The sequence below is a fragment of the Pinus tabuliformis genome, chromosome 1_2, assembly GCF_031772625.1.
Source record: "Pinus tabuliformis cultivar Carrire ecotype Pingquan chromosome 1_2, CPIR1, whole genome shotgun sequence".
Classification (NCBI taxonomy): Eukaryota; Viridiplantae; Streptophyta; class Pinopsida; order Pinales; family Pinaceae; genus Pinus; species Pinus tabuliformis.
The window spans coordinates 1,229,826,483-1,229,847,475 of record NC_142298.1 but is presented as its reverse complement, the minus strand read 5'-3'; the positions used below and the strand labels follow the sequence as shown (position 1 = coordinate 1,229,847,475).

The 20,993-nt window shown below is 38.1% G+C and overlaps 1 pseudogene; it reads right to left on the bottom strand.

Moving 5' to 3' along the window:
* Nucleotides 1-13,918: 13,918 nt before the first annotated feature.
* On the bottom strand, nt 13,919-16,828 carry LOC149210683 (DNA topoisomerase 1 alpha pseudogene; annotated as a pseudogene).
* Nucleotides 16,829-20,993: the final 4,165 nt, after the last annotated feature.

Sequence of the window (20,993 nt, the reverse complement as noted above, 5' to 3'; positions counted from 1 at the left end):
AACCTGAGGAAATATAACAACAAGGGGTAGTTGAAGCAACAGATATGGAAGAAATCATACAACATGAGTCAGAGGAAACTGAGTAGTTAGTATATAGAAGTAGTTTTTTTATTATGTTATTCAAGTATGTAAATATTAATGCACTTTTTCAGCAATGTATAAGGAAAATGTCGTAGAATATTTGGAGAATTTTTTTTTGAAATCTCATTGCCTATAGTTAGAGTATTTTTAAAGGGATGTGGAACTTTTGTTGCTTCTGAATGTAATGGTTCTAGCCAGAATCCAAATTGTTTAATAAAAATATAGCAATTCCTTTAAAATAAAGAAAATCCCTCTAAATTAATTAAAAAAAAATCATATTTTGTTAGTTTTTGATGTGAAATGGGGCACTAAAGGCTTCTTGTCATGCTTACAAGAACCTCTCCCACTGCGAAGCTTATAGATTCCAAAGATATATGCTTATGATTGATAATTGCGAAATTAGAAGTGCTTGAAAGAGGTGTATGCTTATCTTAGTTTTTAGACTGTTTATGTGCTTTGTGTTCTTTCCTTATGCTAATATTTAAATACATGCAACAGTAAATAATCCAACAAATAAGTAATCATAAAAGACAAAAATGTAATATGGAGTTCACCCAAACCTTTTGGGCTACATCTCCTTGAGCACTAATCAACTTGACTAGGCTCTTTGGGATTATGGTAATGCTTCTTTCACAAGTTCCACACTTAACTCCATAGGTTTACAATTGTACCTATGGGCTTAGAATACCATCTTACCCCTGATTGTCCTTACTCTGCAGACAGATCTAGGCTTCTCTGGAATAGACTCCTTCAATTAGCACTCTAAGCTATCTTGAGCTCTAGCTTGCACCAACTCCCGCAGAATTATTTTACTATCTCTCGAATTCCTTCTTCTTTCTTCATCACACTTTGGGCATCAGCAGTAGCTTGATCATTTGATCTCTTTGTTGTTCTGAAACTTCATTACCACTTCGTGGCTCTTAGAAGTCTTCAGGATTTTCTGAACTCCATCTCAATGGATTCAGCAGTCCCCTATAGTCACCTCGACTCTTGGAACCTTGAGAATGAACATTGGCTCTATTATCTACAACTTCCTCCAACCTCTAGTGGCCTCTGCTTCTACTCTCAAGTCTGTCTCTTGGCTCTAGCTCTCAGCTCTGGCTCTCACAAGCTTCTGGGTCCACTCGACCTCCAAGAGACTCTCTGTCAATTGAGCTCTCTAGTTTCACTCGACCTCCAAGCTTCCCCTATCAATTGTGCTCTCTAGCTTTTATGAGGCATCCTTCTAACTCTGTGACTTCCTGTCTGTTTCTCTGATGTTTCTTCAACTGGCCCTCTGACTCTCTAGCTCTATGGCTCTACGATTGGCCATCTAGCTCACTGGCTTTGTGGCTCTGCGTATTACATAACACAGCATTGTTAGAGAAATGCCCGCTCATAGCATGGCACAGGTGTGATGGCTATTTCCAAATGGAAATGAACCAGCGACCTCTTTCTAGAATGAAATCCACGAAATAACACATTCCTGTTTGTAAAGGAAATACACGAGAAAACTCACGAAAAACACATCATGAGCCTTTAATCCGTACATCAAATAATATGTAACCGCATTTATAAACCCGTTGGGTCCATCCCTTTATCGCAATATCGCAATCACATTGTGTAGGCCAGAACAACCCAATACAAAGAAAATATAAAGAAAATCTGCAAAGCTGGATTTCAAATTAAATGAAATCGTGTCCATAAACCTTGTAGGGTCCATGCTCTGATCGCATATCGCAATCGCATTGTCGCATGGTATGGTGCTCCCCTCTGCATTGGTGTGATCCGATCACCGATTGAATATTGCGATCGCTTGTCACAGGTCGAAATGACCCTTGTATCAAGGATTCGCTGATCGTCGATCGCTCTATTGGTGCTATTGCTATCAGCCCATCGCATCACTGTATACCGCATGTAATGGACTTTTGTATTGGTTTCAATCTCGATCACCGATCCATCACAATCGCAAGTCAGCTCTCCCCGAGGTTCCAATATTACATGAAGGCCTTCCTTTGATGTGATATATCAGAGGTTCAGGTCGCTATCGGGGAATCCTTCCGCCTCCATTTAAGTCCTCCCTTTAATCCTTTCTGATGTGATTTTCTCTAAGAAACATGTATTTCTCTTAAGTCCCATTTAATAAGAAATTGCCTCATTTTCAAAGGATAATGGGCAAATTTCTTTCTATAATAACTTCTTCATCCAAAGTCCATTTTAGCCCATTAAATTTGCGTTAGATTCAGAATGAAGAGATCTATGCAATGAGACTTATTTCAAAATCATCCAATGACGTTAATTTTTCCTCTATGAGGAAAACTCATAGACTTATAAGTCTATGTTAGATCCATTTTGGATCACGCCTTCCCACTAAAAATATTTTAGACTCCAAAACACTGATATACTGATCTGAACAGTAAAAGAGAGTACCTCACCCTCTTATCACCCTCCTCTTTCAGCCTCCATACATTTTCCTTGCATACTGCCTTTAAACCAAAGCCTTTGAACACTCCCTTCCTGGATGTGCTTGTCCTCCTGGGAAGAACTGTCTTCCTCCTTGACTTCCTGCAGAACTCCTACTGAGAAGGTCACAGAAGGTAGTTTGAACTTCTCTACCTTGAAGGTGGCTCAAACCAATGTGAAGTTACATCTGCTTCACAAAATTTTCATTTGTACATGTTTGACATACTGCCAACAACAACTATTAATAACAACATGATTACAGACAACAACTGGATGGTCTAAAATCCCGCTTCAACAAAAGAAAAAGACTCACATCGTGTGAACACCTCCATGTATTTACATCTGCATACAAATGATTGACTAGATAACAAGCCAACATAACATGCCTTTAAAACAATTGACCCTTCAAGTCAAAAAAAACTTTAGGATTCTTTTTCAAAGATGAAACATTTCATCATTATCTCCATATTAGAGACCAAACCAACTTTTCCAAGCCCATATTACATTACATGCATGTTTAAAAACAAAGCAATCAACCCTTCAAGTTGATCACACATACATGTTCAAATACAAGGAAATCATTAGCATCCCTGTGTTCATGCACATCATTCTCATGCATGAATTTCATCCTTCAACTTTCGCTTCAGCACACTGTACTTTCAAATCTGAAATGAAATAGAATGTTGTAGCAATAAAGTGAGTCTCCTACTAAGCTTTTCCATTCACCTTCTTAGTAGAATCCTGCAACTTGCATTGCATTAACAAAGAAATGCATTCTATTGATTTGATGCATTTTCAAAAGACATGCAACCTTAATTGTATAAGAACTCTAACCATTTATTACCAATCCATTTCAGAGGTCCTTCCTTTGTCTGCACATCAACAGCAACATGTGAATCATCTTGAAACACATCATTTATGGAAACTTTCTTTCCATTCTTGCCATTTTCTCTTTCCACCTGCTTCAAGTTTCGTGGAAGCATTGTTGGATTCATAGTCCAACATTTTTCAGCAATATGTCCTTGCTTATGGCAGTAAGTGCAACACATGTGCACCCTCTTGACAACATGATTTGCCTTGTCCAGTGGACCTTCGGCTTCTTGCTTCCTTTCCTCCAAAATTTTCCTGTATGTGGTCATTCTCTTACAACATCTAGAAACATTATGGTTATCCAACCCACAAAAGGAACATGCAATTCTTTTCCCATGCTTATATGGAAATTTATCATGCTTAACATAATCAAAGGGAATATGATTAGAACTAGATTTATACCTTTCGTTTTCACCTTTATTACCTTCATGAGGAGGTGAATCAAATGAAGAAGTGGATCCCTTTGGAACACCATCAATCTCTTCAAGGCTTTCAGAGTTTCCACAACTCTCTAGTTCAAGTGCATGTTTATATACACCTTCTTTCTACAAAGTATGCTTCACACTATTGCATTCCCCAAGAATACATTCTTCACACTCTTGAGGTAGAAGACCTGAAATGAAACTCCTTCTTGGAACTGTTTCAATTGTCTTCATGGCAGCTTTGGAACATTCTTCATAAGCTTGTACATAACCAAGACCCTAATACTTAGGCCTTTCGTCAACTATTATTGGCTCAACAATACCCTGTGCATGTTTTCCCAAGCCTTTTCCTTCATAGCCCATATTGGACATTAACTTGGACCCTATGCCTCTGGTATGTTTTTCAAAAGAACCAACATAAACATTCTTAGAAGAATTTGAAGACAAATGGATATTTTTTACCTCTTCTTCAAGTTGATACTTTACCAAGGCTTCTTTGGCAAGAAGGAGTTGTGTCTCCAACTCATGCATCCTTTTCAGGTTCATATTTGCAATATGAAGGTGCCTCTCCATTTCTTGCAATTTGTCAAAAAGTAACTGCTTCTCTTCCTTCATGGAATTCAACTGCTCTCGTAGTATGATGCTCTTCCTTCCATCCTCATACATTTCTCTCACCATATCCATCATGGTGAACAAGTCTTGATTCTTTTCCTCATAAAAGACTCTTGTGAAGAAAGAAGAATTTGAGGACTCACTAATAGAAGTTGTCATTATCAGAATGAACAAAAGAACTTCAAACAAGATTAACAAAGAGATTATTAAGCAACCTTTTGCAACAAACCTCTTGTGCTTCAAGGATTTATTTGAGGTCCTTTGGGATAAGAAGAATGCCTTCAGCCCTTCTTCCTTCTTGTCCTCTCCTGGAATTAGCTATCAATAGCTTTCACCTCTACAAACTCAAACAACATTCAGTTTACAAACAATCAAACAGCTAAATTATTTCTACTATTTGAACACCTTTCAAGTCAAACAAGCATATATATTGCTCTGTCAATCAAGCATCATGATCTGATATCACCTGCATCATGATACCACCTGCTCTGGTATAACTTTCTCTAATATAACCTTCTTTGAAGGTGGGGTTAATCAACCTGGAGCTCTGATACCACCTTCTTTGAAGGTGGGGTTAATCAACCTGATCCTCTGATACCACCTGATCTGAAATGGGGCACTAAAGGCTTCTTTTCATGCTTACAAGAACCTCTCCCACTCCAAAGCTTATATATTCCCAAGATCTATGCTTATGACTGATAATTGCAGAATTAAAAGTGCTTGAAAGAGGTGTATGCTTATGTTTGCTTTTAGACTATTTATGTGCTTTGTGTTCTTCACTTATGCTGATATTTAAATACATGCAACAGTAAATAATGCGGCAAATAAGCAATCACAAAAGACAACAATGTAATATGGAGTTCACCCAAACCTATTGGGCTACATCTCCTTGAGCATTAATCAACTCGACTAGGCTCTTTGAGATTATGGTAATGCTTCTTTTACAAGTTCCACACTTAACTCCATAGGTTTAAAACTGTACCTATGGGCTTCTATGGGCTTAAAATACCATCTTACCCTTGGCTATCCTTACTCTGCAAACAAATCTAGGCTTCTCTGGACTAGACTCCTTCAATCAGTGCTCTGAGCTATCTTGAGCTCTAGCTTGCACCAACTCCCTCAGAATCCTTACTGTCTCTGGATTTCCTTCTTCTATATTCAGCACACTTTGGACATACCCAATAGCTTGATCATTTGATCTCTTTATTGTTCTCAAATTTCATTACCACTCCATGGCTCTTAGAAGTCTTCAGGATTTTCTGAACTCCATCTCAATGGATTCAGTGGTCCCCTACAGTCACCTCGACTATTGGAACCTTGAGAATGAATGTTGGCTCTATTCTCTACAACTTCCTCCAACCTCTAGCGGCCTCTGCTTCTGCTCTCGGCTCTGGCTCTTGGCTCTGGCTCTCAGCTCTGGCTCTCACGAGCTTCTGGGTTCGCTCAACCTCCAAGCGATTCTCCATCAATTTATCTCTCTAGTTTCGCTCGACCTCCAAGCAACTCCAAGCTTACCCTGTCAATTTTTCTGTCTAGCTTTTGTGAGGCATCCTTCCGGCTCTGCGACTTCCTATCAGTTTCTCTGTGTGTAATCATTCTTCTGTCTCTATGTTTCTTCGATTGGCCCTCTGGCTCTCTACCTCTATGGCTCTGCAACTGGCGATCTGGCTCACTAGCTCTGTGTATTATATAACACATCATTGTTACAGAAATGCTCGCTCATAGCGTGGCATAGGTGTGATGTCTATTTCCAAATGGAAATGAACCGGCGGCCTCTTTCCAAAATGAAATCCACGAAATAATGCATTCCTATTCGTAATAGAAATACACAGGAAAACTCATGAAAAATACATCATGAGCCTTTAAACCAGAATTCAAATAATATGTAGCCACATTTATAAACCCTTCGGTTCCACCCCTTTATCACAATATCGCAATCACATTGTGTAGGCCAAAACAACCCAATACACGGAAAATACAAAGAAAATCTGCAAAGTCGAATTTCAAATTAAATGAAATCGCATCCATAAGCCTTATCAGGTCCACACTCTGATTGCATATCACAATCGCATTGTCGCTTGGTATGGTTCTCCCCTCTGGTTTGGTGTGATTCGATCGCCGATTACATATCACAATCGCATGTTGCAAGTCGCAACAACCCTTGTATCGGGGATTCGCCGATCGCTCTATCGGCTATCGCTATCGGCCCATCGCATCGGCATATTGCATCAGCGTATGGAATCAACATATGTCGCATGTAATGGCCCTTTGTATTGGTTGTGATCCCAATCACCGATTGCCGATCGCCGATCCAATGCAATCGCAAGTGGGCTCTGCTCAGGGCTCTAATATCGCATGAAGGCCTTCCTCCGATGCAATATATCGGAGGTTGCTATCGGGGAGTCCTTCCGCCTCCAGTTAAGTCCTCCATTTGATCCTTTCGGATGCGATTTTCTCTAAGGAACATGTATTTCCCTTAAGTCCCATTTAATAAGAAATTGCCTCCTTTTCGAAGGACAATGGGAAAATTTATTTTTACAATAACTCTATCCGAAGTCCAGTTTAGCCCATCCAAATTGCGTTAGATTCAGAATGAAGACATCTATGCAATGAGACTATTTTCAAAATCATCCAATGGCTTTCATTTTTCTCTGTGAGGAAAATTCATAGACTTAGATGTCTATGTTTGATCCATTTTGGGATGTGTTCTTGAATTGAAATTTTGCGGAGAGGCTAGAATGCATGGGATCTCAAAAACACATAAATCATTTCTATAAATTCTGCTTAGAAATGACTTAATTAGATTATTAACCAGTTTTTAATTATTTCCTAAGTCTCAACTTAGAGAATATGGTTAATTAATCAGTATTAATTATGTCAAGATGCGAATAATCTAGAGACTCACATGGATCGAATCCAACATGATCCTAGCCATATATCAAGTTTTAATCTTGGTCGTTGGTGCTCCAACAGAGGATTAAAAGAGGAGGTCAATGTGGTGATGGAAAAGACACATGACAAGTTCGATTTCATGACCAACTTGATTTCTAGAGTAGCAACAATCAGCTGTGAGAGAAAGATCTAGTGATATTGAAGTATTGAGAGAAGGAAAGAGACAGTGAAGCCAAAGGAAGGATTTGAAATCCAATGAGTGCATTTGCAGAGAGGAAAGAGAGCCATAGAGAGGCTGACGTTGGGGTAGTGCAGTAGCATTTAGAGGCAAAGTCAATTTGCTCGAGGAGATCAAAATTTTTAGTTCCAGAGGCTGGGAAGGAGTCCTAGAGTGCCGAAGAAGCAACTTTTTGGTTAGTAGAAGGCAAAAAAACTTCATAAGAGTCTAGTTTAAGGCTAGACATCCAACCAGCTACGCAGAGAAGCGTAGAGGCTCAGAGGGTCGACATTCAGAAGGAAACTTGTCTCAGAAGATTGCCTATGGGGTGAGGAAAATTCCTCTTGAGATTTTTGCCAATATTTATTTATAGGATTGCCAGTTTCGGCACCTACTTGTACTTAGATTATTTAAGTGTAACATAATAATAAAAACCTTAGTTGTTGCACTGGTTTTCCCAAGTTGGGTTTTTTCGGGGACATTTCTCCAAAAATAATTGTGTTATTTTATGTGTGTGTGCTAAAATTTCTACCAACATTTATTCTTCCTCAGTTTTATTTGTGTAAGTTACAGTGTGACTTATTCAGTATTTGTTTTAGCAAATAGTAAATAAATCGTTAAATTAAATTAAAAATTAGGAGAATAATTTCCAATTGCTGCAATAGGATTCCAATTTCGAATTTTCACATGGCATGAGAGTGGAATTGATCAATTTGAGAGATTAGAGGCGAAAAGAGAAGGAATTTCACTGCTCAGTGTGGGCAGTAGGCCAAAACTCCTAGGGGCATCATAATCACTTTTCCAAGAGGCGAGTCACTTGAGAAGATTCTATCTTTTCTTAGTGAGGGAAAAAATATTCGATCTCTCTAGATCGAGTGATTCTAGAGGTAGAGGGAGTAGCTAAGTACTTTCGTGGAGTAGATCTCTAGCTGGACGCAATGTTTTTTCAGCAGTTTCCTATAGAAAAGACAACATTAGGTGGAAGGAAGAAGAGCACACATAGAGGGAAAACATTCCTCTCGAAACTTTTAGCCTTAAGAAGTTCTATTTTTACATGCATACTAGCACTCATTGTGATTATATCTTTTGACTCTAGAAGGGAGTGTGAATAGCAGATCGGTAGTTGAGTAGAAGGAAAGAGGAAATTTTCGACATTTTGTTAAGATGACCACAACTAGGTTGCAAGATCCAGATAGGTTGGATGGACCCTCCAACTATGTCATCTAGAAGGCTAGGAGGTCATTCCCGTTGGCTTCATGTCATCCTTTAGTATCCAAAATATTACCATATTGACATCAATGACAACCTAGGTCAACAAAGTACACCCGATAGTTGTGAGGTGTATCAACGTACCCCACAAATATCCCAAAATATTCTGTCCACTCAAGCTTCTTCCGTGCATCCTTTGTCACATGGAAAAATACCGATGAGCCAAAGATCCTAAAGTGACCCACATTTGGTCTCTTACCAGAGAAAGCTGCCTCTAGTGTCTTCATCCCATGTATACGATGCGGGCTTCTATTCTACAAATAGACCGATGTGTTGCATGCCTTAGCCCACAAGTGAAGTGGTAGGCCTTAGTCATGTAGCATTTCCCGTGCTTCCCTGCAATAGTTTTTTTCTTTCTCTCGGCCGCCCAATTCTGCTGTGGGTTATGAGGTGCCATCAACTCCCGTTTAATTCCTTTCGCTACACAGAAGTCCTTAAACTCTTGAGAGTCATATTCTCCACCATTCTTACTTCTCAAGGCCTTGATCTTCTTCCCTAACTCTTTCTCGACCAAAGCTTTGAACTCACAAAACTTTGAGAAGGTCTGGTCCTTCTTCTGCATGAGATAAATCCAACATTTATGAGAATAACCATCAATGAAGAGCACGTAATACCTTTTCTTCGTTGTGGATTTTATCGAGAATAGTCCACACACATTAGTATGAACTCGCTCTAAGATAGCTCTAAGATAGCCTTTGTTCGACTGTCTCGATCATGCAAGGAAGACTTGGTGTACTTTCCCAAGGTACAACATTTGCAAGTGTCAACTTGCTCAAGTTTACCTTTGGGAAGTCCTATAGATATCTGTTGCATTATCTTCAAAGCCCACGATGCAAATGGCCCAACTGCCTATGCCACAACTCGCCAATGTCTTGGCTTTGCACTAATTTTGCTTCCGTACTCAATGCTGCACAATCATCTACCTCTACTTTATAGAGATTCTTCATCCGAATCGCTATCCTCTTGGTCTGACCTGTGCCTATGTGTCTTAGGAACACCTTTCCTTTACTAAAGACAACATCATAGCCTTTTTCCTCCAACATCATGACCAATACCAAGTTCTTCTTCAATCCAGGCACATATTTCACATATGTCAAGGTGATAGGAGCTCCATGCTCCCTCTGAAAAGCAACTGTGCCTACTCTTGAAACACTATACTTTCTGTTGTCACCCATCTCTATGTCCATCTTGATGTCTTTCTCCTCCAAGGTACTCAATAAACTTTTAACACCCTTCATGTGGAATGAGGCTCCACTGTCAAGATACCAAACACAACCCATCATTGATGATACCATGCATGCAATGAGGGTAAATTCCATTTGGAACTGAGAGGATAATGTCTCATCTTTCGATCCTTCTGAGGATCCCTTCTTGGACTTCTTTGATGGGAATTTAGTCGCATAATGTACCATCTCGTGACAATTAAAGTATCTTACTTTAGACTTGTCACCCTTCTTCCCTCCATGAGAAGAATTCGATTTGGAATGGGAAGCATTCCCCTTCCCTTTCCTTGCCTTACTTGCTAAGGCCATATTTTCTTCATCATAATACTTGGATGAAGAATCATCTCGTGTGCTCCTCCTGATCTCCTCCTATATCAGATCCGACCACAGTCGTTCCCAATCCGATAGTTTCTCCCTTCCATTCACAGAGTCCTGGTAGTTATTCCAACTCTTTGGAAGGCTAAGGAGAGTGAGGCTCACCATATGATCATTGACAGTAGTTATTACCACACTACCAAGCTCATCTATGGAGGTTGTGATCTTGTTTAGATATGTGGAAATAATATCACCCTTCTCCATCTTGATTCTTCGAAGCTTATCCTTGAGCACTAATTTCCTCTATTCGCTACTGTTTTGGCAGAGGTCCTTCAATGTCTTCCACATTGAAAATGGAGTATCCTTCCCATGGAGACTCGAAACAATATGGTCTCAAACTCCCTCAAGGATGATCTGTTTCACCTTTTCCACACACTTCTTCCACTCAGCCAACTCTTGTGCATTAGTTGAAGCTGGCTTTAGGATTTCTTTATCAATGAAATCCTTCAAGCCATTGTCTTCCAACACAACCTCCATTCTATCTTTCCATGCTATGTAATTAGAGCTACCTACCAAGGCATACTAGAGTCTGAAGCCATAGAACTCCATTGGCGAACCTTGAAGTATGATATGAATTCGATTTGCACCTGCAACCCTGAGCTTCAAACTTCGAATTCTCTTCTCAGTATATTGTTCACAGCTTTGATAAACTTGGCTCCGATACCATGTAGAAAATTCTCTACAAATACAGCTCTGTAGAAAATATGCATGTAGGTTAACATGATAATGCAATATAAATCAAAGTAGAATACTATAGCCTACTTCCACTATCAAAGTTTACAAAATCTTAAAGATCAAGTTGAACACATATAACTAGAAGAAGAAGAATCAATGCACAATACACATGATAATACCTTAGGGAAATCCTCAGCTAAAAGCCCCACTATCTATATTATCATACAAGGTGGAAATACATAGGAATTATACAAAGCCTTAGCTCTCACAGCTAGGCAGCTCTCAGTACAATCCTCACAGATTCTCACAGGAAATCCAGGCTTCTCACAAGCCTTCCTCTCTACCCTCCAAGCTCATATTTCCTTGTGTTGTTCCTCTGGGATGATTCACCTTCAACCAAGTGGAACACTACTCTCACACACTGTGAGAGCTGTGCAATCCTCAAGGAATTGATTCCTCTCTGCATGCACGAGTTTTCTTTATAGGAAAACACATTCAACTGATAGTACATTGTCCTTGTCTTTAATCTCAACTGGGTATTTCTCATAATAGACATGCATAAGTTTTTGATAAAGGAATCTTTAGTTAACTGGAGTACACTAGTTGAGTGCATGCATGCATCAACTAACTATTAACTCTCTATTAGTTCCACAAATAGTTTGGAAACTAATTTAACTGGACTAAACTCAGTAAACTGAGTTAACTAATTACAACTCAAATATAAATCAATCTTATCTCCTTAATTTAAGGGATAACTGTTGCTTGACTTCATAAAGACTTCTAACTTGAATTTCTCCAACTAATTAATTCAAAATGAATTAATTAATTATTTCCAAGTAGTTGTTAAGACTAAATTCGATTTTAATTCACATTTTTAATTCAAGGACAAATTAAAATTGGAATATTCATGTTGCCACATTTCAACACATATCTCTTTTATTTTATGCAGGATTATGAATATGCAAGATATAATCCTATTGTATTTGACATACCCAACCACTTCTGTGAGATGGCTGGAAATTACCACACTGACATGCCCTCATATATTAGACTATAGCAAGTACCCATGCATATTTTACTACATCCTAGACTTATATATATTGAAGCCATTACTTAGTGAGACTTATAGTGACATTAGACTATAGTAGTACTCATAGATGTTAGATTACCTCTATGAGGCCAAGTATTTAAAATTAAAATGGAAATGGTAAAGTCGGGGGATTTAAATGAAATCAAAGTGTGAAAGAGGAATATAAAAAAAATTGATAGTCATGCTTATTGTTTTCTCTGAATCAGAGCTGAAAAAACAAGAAAAATGTGTGATTCTCTTTTTCATATTCTATTTTTTAGACTTTTCTTCTCTCCATTTCACTGATTCTACATATCTGGCATTCACAAGTTCAGATCCCCACAACAACAAATCAAAATTGATAATTTTTTTATGAAAAGAGATGGTATATCAAGGTTCCTCCACTTGTTAGTGCACATGTCATTATATGGGTGTAAAGGGACCAATTTTCTCGCTAAACATATATATTGTTTGGGAAGTATGATTCTCGAAAATTAAGATGATTGCAACATCAAGCTTCTTAACTTCTTATCCATTTTGATCGAATATACATTTTTAGATACATATAAAATTTCTCAGGTGTCCATAGTATATTTCCTCACCAATTCAAACATTATGTAGATTTAATATATTTTTAGCTCTGCCTTTCTGGCTGCATGCATTATTTGCCCACAACATAAAAAAATTTGGTCTAAATGTTATAGTTCCTGGAAGGTGATTTTGACACAACCATGGGAAACAATGGCATAGATGAGTTTGTGCTTGTAGTGGCATCCATTTTCACATAAGTCTACTATCCTCCTACATTTTTCATGGATGATATATCATTATGAAAAATCCATGGGAATCAATAACTACAGCTGCAAATTTTACCATTTAAAATAAAAAAAATATTGGAATGCTTGAATGGGCTCTACACTCTATTAAGTCAGTGATGGTAGATGAAGGAAAGGAAAAAAAACAAAAACCAACCAAGGGTTACGACAGGCCATGTAGAGAGGTGGAGGTCGTGAGGTTGTGTGGACATAATAGGCAAATCAGGCGAGGTAATGGAGGTCGTGAGTTTTTGTGCAATAATTTATCTTACCATATAAAGTGGCAGCAATATTACACCCTATTTTAGAGAAAATATGAATTATCCCTTCCTATTTTAGAAACGTACAAGTTTGGAGCAAAAAAATATAAAATATGCCTAATTCCATAAACAATATTCACTAGAATCCAAAATACAAATATTAAAGCATTCATTATGAGGTATATAGAAAAATATTTTGAGAACAAGGGAAATGTGACCTTAACATGTGCTTACAAACCATATCTATGCAGTGAAAAAGATGGGAACTACATATAATTGGGTATGTTGTTTACCACAATATACAATATATAAAATACTAACCCTGTTTCATAATGACCCTTCTCAATATTTAGCCTAGGATATTCAAGCATTTTGAAAAATGATATAGTTATTTCATTAACAGGGGCTCAACTATTTTCGGAAATGATGAAGGAAGTTTATTAACAAAGGTTAATGCCATTCCAAGAATTAAACACTGAGAATGGTAATGTATATAATGGTGTAGCATGGTATGGCACTTTTATAGCTCAAAAAATACTTTTGATCTCATAATTATTTTTGTTTTCTTGCTTTACTGGAGATATTTATGGTTGTGCATGCACCCTTTATCTCATTTTGGCCTGACAACGAGCCCTATTCAAACCCAAACACTTCATAGAATATACATTGGACTATCAAGAATTTGCAAATGTGCCCTCATAATACAAACAAGTCATCTCCTTCGCTTTCACCCTTTTCAAAGTCACCAACGTATGTGAAGACTCATTCATCTATCTCAACTGTGTTGAAGTAGTGAATGGAATCCTTACCTAGGAAATCAAATTGCAGAGACTTTGGAGGAATTAATGTCACATTTTCTACTTTCAATGTGCAACAACCCACTGTATCAGCCTTGTCATCATCCTTCTCATTGCCAGCCCTCAGAGCAAGCCTATCAATCAGGTATGTTGCCACTACAATTTGTCTATTGGTCTCATCCTTTGACTTAAACCATCTGGTATATGTTTCTCGAATGTTATCTATGTAATCCTTGAGCATTCTTGCCTTCTCATACTTTTCTCTGTCACTTTGGCATTTCCAAGAACTAATAGGAGCCAAGAATACATATTTGAATTCTTTGGGATTGATTGGGTCATTCCAATAAGCCAACGATGTTACAATCCTATCATGTATGACCTCATTCCACCTTTGGCCTAGCATTGTACACTTTGGGATGGCAGAATCTTTCCCTATATTGATTGTAATATCTTCTGGATAAATTATCTTCTTCAATTTACCCATTTTCGAATGAAGTCCATAGCCACGAAATATCCCTAGTGGCTCAACTTTGAATTTCCCAATCTTCCCTTTCATTCCATCAATAATTTCCCACATGTACTTCTCATCTTGTTGTTGCTTATTTTCCTTCACAACTTCTTTTACTCTATGTTCATCATCTTCTTCTTCTCTTTTTCTCCAAGATATCATTCGTAAATTACAGTAAAATAACAAATCTCAAACTTTTGAGCGACATGGTCAGTCCCAAGAACTTTATTCCAATCATGCCATCAATTCTCTATACATTTTGGCTTTTATTGCATAGTCTATGTCCTTGATGACTACAAACGTAGTACCAATCTCCTCTTCTCGAGGAGAAATAACAACTAGCTTTCCTTTTTGAAGCATCTTGACTCCATGAGGTTAGTATGGGGGAGGGAAAATTACTCCATTTTGTTCCAATGTTGCTCACTTTACGTCTTCCTTGACAACCATTTTCGGTGCATGTTTTGTTGATGGAGATTTTGGAATTGATGCTTTTTGTGGAAATGCCAAAATCTTATCTGTTGTATTAGGTTGAAAATGATAATAGAAAAATAAATATAGTCACATTGCAGAGAGAGAATAAACATAATTCATGGATCGTGAGGGATGGCATTGCAGAGTTGCATGTCAAAATTCTAGAATGGAATGGATTAGAAATAACACCCAACTATAGAAATTATGTTGAATTGGAAACATTGTGTTGGCCAAGGAAAAATCTACAAGCTCCTTCAGTTCTTAGCCATTTTGATCGAATGTAAATTTACAGATACATATAAAATGTATCGGGTGCCTATAATGGATTTCATCATCCATTCAGACATTTTGCAAATTCAATATCTTTTCAACTCTGCGTTTCTAGCTGCATGCACAATCAACCATAGGAAAGAAAATTTGGTTGGAATGTTAGAGTTCTCGGAAGACGATTTTGTGACAGCCATGGGTAATGATGGGGTAGATGAGTTCTTGCTCATGGTGGCATCCATTTTCACGTAATACTACTATCCTCCTACATTTTTCATGGACTTGATATCATTCTACACAATCCATGGGAATCAAGAACTACAGCTGCGAATTTCATCACTTAAGAGAAAAAACAAATAATATTCGAATGCTTGAAAGAGCTTTCCACTCCAATAAGTCAGTGATGGTAGATGAAGGCAAGGAAAAAAAACAAAAACTAATGAAGGGTTATGATAGGCTATGTAGAGAGGTGGAGCTCATGAGGTTGTGTGGAAAAAATGTGCAAATCAAGCAAGATAACGGTGGAATAATTAATATGACCATATAAAGTGGAAGTAGTATACACCCTATTTTAGAGAAAATATGAATTATCCCTTCTAGTTTTAGAAACGTACAAGTTTAGAACAAAAGATATAAAAGATGCCTAATTCCATAAACAATATTCACTAAAATCCAGAATACAAATATTAAAACATTTGTTATGAAGTATATAACAAAATATTTTGAGAACAAGGGAAATGTGACCTTAACATGTGCTTACACACCATATCTATGCAGTGAAAGAGATGGGAGTTGTATATAAGTAGTCCTATTTTTTACCAAAATCTAAAATATATAAAACACTAAACTTGTTTCATAACGACCCTTTTCCATATTTAGTATGGGATATTCAACCATTTTGAAAAACAATGAAGTTAGTTAATAAGAGAGGCTCAATTATTTTTAGAAACGACGGGGGAAGTTTATTAATAGAGGTTAATGACATTCCAAGCATTAGACACTAATAATGGTAATATAGTGTATGGTGTCACATGATCTGTCCCTTTTGTAGTTCAAAAAATACTTATGATTTCACAATTATCTTCATTTTCTTGCTTTACTAGAGATATTGTTGGTTTTACATGCACCCTTTATCTCATTTTGGGTGGACAATGAGCCATGTTCAAAACCAAAATCTGCATAGAATATATATTGGACTATAAAGAAGCCTCAAATGTGCGCTCATCATTCAAACAAGTCATCCCCTTCATTTTTTCCCTTTTTGAAGTCACCAATGTGTGTGAAGACTCATTCATCTACCTCAACTATGTTGAAGTAGCGAATATAATCCTTACCTAGGAAATTGAATTGCAAAGACTTTGGAGGAATTAATGCCACATTTTCTACTTTAAATGTCCAAAAACCCACTATATTAGCCTCATCATCATCCTTCTCATTTCCAGCCCTTAAAGCAAGCCTATCAATCAAGTATGTTGCCACTACAATCTGTCTACTAGTCTCATCCTTTGACTTAAATTGTTTGGTATATGTTGCTCGAATGTTATATATGTAATCCTTGAGCATTATTTCGTTCTCATACTTTTTTCTATCACTATGTAATTTCCAAGAACTAATAGGACCAAGAATACATATCTGAATTTTTTGGGATTGATTGGGTAATTCCAATAATCCATCAATGTTACAATCCTATTGATGAGCCTAGGTATTGCAACAATAATGTTGCAACTCCCAGGGCTACCAACTTTACTTACCAACCCGAGGTTCGTAAAAACTTGGAGGTGACACTGCTATATGCACAAGTAGAAGCGAAGGTCCTGCCTATTATCACTGTTTCTCTAGAAAGAGACCCGAGGGGTTCCAATCCAAACTTCTATAGGGTCAGAAGAAGCTTAACTCTTTGATGGAAGGAGAGCAAACCTTATTCTAAGAGAGAGATTCTCTACTCCAGTAACGAAGAAAACAACATGAAATGCTAAACATACGCCATAACCTAACTAACCACTTAAACAACTATGCTAAGCAGAATTGCTAAATTAACACTAACCTAATGCTAATTATCTATGTTGTGAAAGTAAAGAGCATCAAAACTAGAATAAGGTGTAACAAAGGAACTTAGGCTAAATCGGGTTACAAGCGGAAAAGGCAATCGTAGGTCGAAATTAGTGAAAGGTGGACATGAGGGAGCAACAGTGCATAAGAACTGTTGGATCAGTCGATTGAAAGGAAAATGAATGGTGGAGATTGGATCATCGAAGGTTACGTAGATAGATGGGTGAACATGGTTAACTAACAGGATGAATAGTGGAGATCGTGTCGCGGGGGATTACGTGATTGGATGAACGAATGAGGTTAACAGGATATGAATGGTCGTGATCTAATCACGTTGGTGAAGTCAAGAGATGGATGAACGAGGCTAACATGAGTGATGAATGGTTAAGATATTACCACGCATGTGAAGTCAAGAGATGGATGGTGGAGATTAGGTAGTAGGCAAAAGAAACATGTGGAATTGGTGGGCGGGTTTAGAGGGCAGTAAGATGTATTTCGCGTGCCCTCAAAGTTGTAAGTTGTTTTCTAAAATTTCACACGATTAGCCTTACTAGGCAACATGTAGCATGGAGAAACCACTTTTCTCGCATGATCTTGGGTGGGTAACAATCGGACAAAAATCCATACGATATGCTGCGACAACTGTTGGATCAGGTGGGGCTGATAAAAAATGGAGATCAACCAAGCTAGTTGGCAATTGGGTGAAGTGACAGCCATTGGATCAGGCAAGGCAAATCGACAGTGGGGACATAAAGCACCCAAAGTGATTGGGTGAAGCAACAACCGTCAAATTAGGTAAGGTAGATCGACAGTGGGGACTTAAAGTTCATAAAGCAAGTGATGGAATCCATGCTATGTATTAGTTAGAGAAAATAGTGAATCAGATGGTGATTGTGAAGGTTTGTTGGTGATCGGATGATGAGGAAGTGATCTAGGAGGAACGTGCTAGAGGCAGTATCAAATGAAAATGACAGATAAAACCAGTGTGGGTAAACGACTAACTATATTAAATAGTGAACTCTATAGCCCATATGAGAATTAGAGACCTGTGTTTTTTGGGTTGCTGAAGGGTCCCTTCCTCAAGTCATTGTCCCAGAGGGAGTAGATGAGGCCAAGACACCTTCGCACAACTTGATAGTGATCTTTTTCCTTTAACTAACCTACGAATTAAGAAAAACACAACTGGAAGTAGCTTAAAGCCAATGCAGCTACTGAAGCAAATGAATAGAAATAGGAAGTTATTCAAACAAATGAACATAACTAAAAAGCTTCTTAAATAATTGAAGAAGAACTAGAAAGCTACTTGAGCAAATGAACAGAAAACCCTGAAACTACTTAAGCAAATAGAGAGAACAAAACTCTATGTTAGCAAACATGTACAGTAAAGAGGAGCTGTGGCTACGTGGGTTGGGCCCTCACCCAACAGATTCAGCCCTTCAAGCTAAATGAAAGTTTTCTTAAATATAACTCATTATTATTATAAAAACCATGGATAACAGAGAAAATTGTCACAAGTCTTTGCAGCTCAGAAATAAAATAGAGTTTTATAATAGAAGTCCGAATCCTTCCTAACTAACTAAAAAACTGAGGTCCTAACCCTCTCTACTTATACATCTGAACTCTCTAATGACTTCCTTCAAACTAGTGTATTTGGCTTCCAGCTCAAAATAAATTGTTTTATGTCACTTTCACTAGCTCGACTGCCTTCTAGTAGGGAGCCTTGGCTCCCAACTCAAGCTAAACGCGTACTTTCACTTGCTTGGCTGCCTTCTAGTACTCCTGGTTTGGTTGTTTGCACTTTGACTTCCTTGGATGCCTTCTAGTAGGGTGGTTGTTTGTACTTGCAGCTGTTGGAGGGATATTTGAATGGAAGGGTAGTAAATGAGGAGGATTTACCTCCTATAATTCCTATCCTTTGTCCCATTCGAGTTTTTACCAAGGTCTTTACCATCGTTCCTTGCTTTTATCTTTTATCCTTGCATTTCCCTTGCTTTTATCCTTTATTCCTACATGACATGCACATTAGACCACAAAGAAAAATATCCAACTCTAACTCATCTCATAAGCAAAATATAATCAAAACCAGATTTGGGAAATTCCTCTAAGTTTCCTAAACTCATTCACATTGATGTTGTTGGTGAACTTTCATCTGGATATATGTTTTTCAAATAGCATGTTCGGATCATATTTGGTTTAAACTCATTGGATTGGTGCAAGAATCTTTTGAGATATCTTTAGGGCACAATCTCTCATGGATTGAGATACACTGCTGGAAATGTGAAGCTGCATGCTTATTCGAATTTTGATTGGGTAGGCAGTGTGGAGGATATGAAGAGCCCTTCTGTGTGTGGTTCTCTTTGGGTTATGCTATGATATCCTGGAAGAGCAAGAAGCAAAAGACAGTTGCTTTGAGCACCGCTGAGACCGAATTCATAGCTATGAGTATGACCTCATGTGAAGCTACCTTGTTGGGGAAGCTCTTCAGTGAGTTGTTTGACACATAATGGATACCATCGTGATCCTCTATGACAACTAGAGGGGGATCTGACTATTGAGGAATCCTATGTGTTATGATCCCTCCAAGAATATAGACATCAGGTACCACTTTATCTGGGATATGGTACATCGATGAGCAAGAAGGCTCCATCGCATTAGGACTAATGTGCAGGTCAGAGACATTCTGTCAAAGCCCCGGGGAAAGGTCAAATTTGTGACTTTCTGAAAACGACTTGGAGTCGTGAGAGACTATCTTATGAGGGTCTTGTATGTTGCATGCATTGATCTCTAGGAGCTCCAAGGGGCTTGGGTTAATTCCTGGAGCAACAAGAGACCATAGGGTGACCCACCCTTGCCTAATGTTGTGCTATGTACACGGTGAATGGTTCAGCCTTCCCCTGTCATACCTCGTGGCGACTTATGGATAAGATGAGTGGTTCTCCTATCGAGGCATCCTACCCATGCAGTTTGGGACTGATGGGAAGTACCTATCATCTGGATAATGAGTAGGGAAATGGGGTTAGGGACCATAGTAGTACTATCAATGGACGAATCATTGTTTCTACCATACCCCCTATGCTAGGATGACCTCCATTGATCTAGGATCAATATTAGTTATTTAAGACACTCTCTTTTGATATTGATTGGGGATCAATTGGAACTCACTTCGTGTCAGTAAGAGTGACATAACTCACCTTCTTTTGGAATTGATATGGTAGTAGTAAGAGTGGTATGACACACTCTCTTAATATGGAACTAAATTCAGATCATTAGAGAATGGTATAAGACATTCCTGATCAATTCTTCTTCTTCATTGTTCAGCAAAGAAGAGCATAGCAGTGCAGGGCATTGATGGCATAGATAGTACAGTATGGAAAATGGATCAGCAGATGGAGTTCATCCTAGTTGAGAGGGAGTGTTAAAATTGGCAACTAGGGCGAAACTCCATGTGGGTCATCTTATTTATGGCAATTGATATTTTTCTTGGACCGCTCTCATCCTGAGGTGTTGGAATGATCTAAAGATCATCCAATTTTGTTAAGTATTCATGGATTTATGAATTTATTTGTGTTATAAGACAATTCGTGAAGGTCAGCCAACAACTAAATAACACCCACATGTGCTCAACGTTTTAGTATAAAAGGAGATGACTTAAGAGTCATTTGACACACACAATTCACTC